This window comes from Oryctolagus cuniculus, chromosome 20 (genome assembly GCF_964237555.1).
Source record: "Oryctolagus cuniculus chromosome 20, mOryCun1.1, whole genome shotgun sequence".
NCBI classification, from domain to species: Eukaryota; Metazoa; Chordata; class Mammalia; order Lagomorpha; family Leporidae; genus Oryctolagus; species Oryctolagus cuniculus.
Window position 1 is genome coordinate 8,096,020 of NC_091451.1, and position 3,478 is coordinate 8,099,497.

Consider the following 3,478-nt stretch of genomic DNA (forward strand, 5'->3'; position numbering starts at 1 on the left):
GTAGCCATAGCAATAAAAAACCTAAATTCAACTTAATTCCTGTCCAGATTATCACAAACACTCCCCCACCCCAGTTAAGGTATGACAGAAAGACAGGTGGGCTCATCTACAGGCATAAAATATACATGTATTTCAATATCTCCTGCCCTGTGCAAGGCATTCAGCTTTCAACAAAAACTATTAAGCATGGAAAGGCAAGACAAATATGTTGCTAAGAGACAAAGTTATCCCCAGAAAGAGTCTCAAATACAACATAGTTCACTCAAACTAGCAAACAGTAGCTTGAAAACTGTGATTAGTATATTGAAGGCTGTAACAGAAATGGTTAAACAGTATATTAAATTGTATGAGTCATTTCATCGGAGTGACAGTAACTATAAGGCAAAGTAAAACTGGGATTACTAGAAATAAAAAAGACACTAAGAGAAATAAAGAGTGCTCTTGAAGGCTTGGAGTAGAGTCAATAGTCAAGAAGAGAATCAACGAGCTAGAAGATAGATCAATAGAAAGTACTCAAATTGAACTGAAAAGAGGGAAAATGTTTTTTTTCTTAAAATTTATTTATGGAGTGCTCGCTTCGGCAGCACATATACTAAAATTGGAACGATACTGAGAAGATTAGCATGGCTCCTGCACAAGGATGACACACAAATTCGTGAAGCGTTCCATATTTTTAAACAGAAATTGAAAGACTTTGCCACCACTAGTCTGGCCCTGCAAAAGATACTTAAAGATGTGCTACACTCAGAAACACAGAAACACGGCCATCAATATGAAAGAAGGTAAAGGAAGAAAACCTACCAGTAAAAGAGCATGGGAAGCTCAAATCATATACTAGAAAATATCTCCGGGAAAATGGCAGGGCAAAGTCACTATGTATCAATAGTCACATTAAACGTTAATGGACTTAACTTTTCAGTTAAAAGACACCAATTGGCTGATTGGCTTAAGGAACAAAACCCAACTATTTGTTGCCTACAAGAAACACATCTCTCTAACAAAGATGCATGCAGACTGAAAGTGAAAGGTTGGAAAAAGATATTCCATGCCAACAGAAACCAAAAAAAAAGCAGGTGTAGCCATATTAATATCAGACAAAATAAACTTTAATACAAAAACTGTTAAGAGAGACAAAGAGGGACACTATATAATGATTAAGGGTTCAATTCAATAGGAAGATGTAACTATTATAAATGTATATGCACCTAATTACAGGACACAGGTCTATTTAAAAGATATGTTAAGGGACTTAAAGGGAGACTTAGATTCCAATACAAGAGTACTGAGGGACTTCAATACTCTACTCTCAGAAATAGACAGATCATCCAGACAGAAGATCAACAAGGAAACAGCAGATTTAATCGACACTATTGCCCAAATGGATCTAACAGATATCTACAGAACTTTTAATCCTACATCTAAAGACTTTACATTCTTCTCAGCAGTGCATGGAACCTTCTCTAGGATTGATCACATACTAGGCCATAAAGCAAGTCTCAGCAAATTTAAAAGAATTAGAATCATACCATGCAGCTTCTCAGACCACAGCGGAATGAAGCTGGAAATTAGCAACTCAGGAAACCCTAGAAAGTATGCAAACACATGGAGACTGAACAACATGCTCCTAAATGAACAGTGGGTCATTCAAGAAATCAAAAGAGAAATCAAAAACTTTCTGGAAGTAAATGAGGACAACAACACAACATATCAAAACTTATGGGATACAGCAAAAGCAGTACTGAGAGGCAAGTTTATAGCAATAGGTGCCTATATCAAGAAATTGGAAAGGTACCAAATAAATGAGCTTTCAGCGCATCTCAAGGACCTAGAAAAACTGCAGCAAACCAGACCCAAATCTAGCAGGAGAAGAGAAATAATTAAAATCAGAGAAGAAATTAACAGGATTGAATCCAAAAAAATTACAAAAAATCAGCCAAGCAAAGAGCTGGTTTTTTGAAAAAATAAACAAAATTGACACCCCATTGACCCAACTAACTAAAAAAAGAAGAGAAAAGACCCAAATCAATAAAATCAGAGATGAAAAAGGAAACGTAACAACAGACACCACAGAAATAAAAAGAATCATCAGAAATTACTACAAGGACTTGTATGCCAGCAAACAGGAAAATCTATCAGAAATGGAGAGATTCCTGGACACATGCAATCTACCAAAATTGAACCATGAAGACATAGAAAACCTAAATAGACCCATAACTGAGAAAGAAACTGAAACAGTAATAAAGGCCCTCCCAACAAAGAAAAGCCCAGGACCAGATGGATTCACTGCTGAATTCTACCAGACATTTAAAGAAGAACTAATTCCATTTCTTCTCAAACTATTCAGAACAATCGAAAAAGATGGAATCCTCCCAAATTCTTTCTGTGAAGCCAGCATCACCTTAATCCCTAAGCCAGAGAAAGATGCAGCACTGAAAGAAAATTACAGACCAATATCCCTGATGAACATAGATGCAAAAATCCTCAATAAAATTCTCGCCAATAGAATACAACAACACATCTGAAAAATCATCCACCCAGACTAAGTGGGATTTATCCCTGGTATGCAGGGATGGTTCAATATTTCCAAATCAATCAATGTGATTCACCACATTAACAGACTGCAAAAGAAAAACCATATGATTATCTCAATTGATGCAGAGAAAGCATTTGATAAAATACAACACCCTTTCATGATGAAAACTCCAAGCAAATTAGATATAGAAGGAACATTCCTCAATATAATCAAAGCAATTTATGAAAAACCCACGGCCAGCACCCTATTGAATGGGGAAAAGTTGGAAGCATTTCCACTGAAATCTGGCGCCAGGCAGGGATGTCCACTCTCACCACTGCTATTTAACATAGTTCTGGAAGTTTTAGCCAGAGCTATCAGACAAGAAAAAGAAATTAAAGGAATACAAATCAAGAAGGAAGAAGTCAAACTATCCCTCTTCGCAGACGATATAATTCTTTACTTAGAGGATCCAAAGAACTCTACTAAGAGACAACTGGAACTCATAGAGGAGTTTGGCAAAGTGGCAGGATATAAAATCAATGCACAAAAATCAACAGCCTTTGTATACACAAGCAATGCCATGGCTGAGAAAGAACTGCTAAGATCAATCCCATTCACAATAGCTACAAAAACAATCAAATACCTTGGAATAAACTTAACCAAGGACGTTAAAGATCTCTATGATGAGAATTACAAAATCTTAAAGAAAGAAATAGAAGAGGATACCAAGAAATGGAAAAATCTTCCATGCTCATGGATTGGAAGAATCAACATCATCAAAATGTCCATTCTACCAAAAGCAATTTATAGATTCAATGCAATCCCAATCAAGATACCAAAGACATTCTTCTCAGATCTAGAAAAAATGATGCTGAAATTCATATGGAGGCACAAGAGACCTTGAATAGCTAAAGCAATATTGTACAACAAAAACAAAGCCGGAGGCATCACAATACCAGATTT

At 36.2% G+C, this 3,478-nt stretch overlaps 1 non-coding gene across 1 annotated transcript; it reads left to right on the plus strand.

Moving 5' to 3' along the window:
- Positions 1–568: 568 nt before the first annotated feature.
- On the plus strand, positions 569–675 carry LOC127484679 (U6 spliceosomal RNA). Its single transcript, XR_007911844.2, has one exon. It is a non-coding gene; the product is annotated as a U6 spliceosomal RNA (small nuclear RNA).
- The last annotated feature ends 2,803 nt before the right edge of the window (positions 676–3,478 follow it).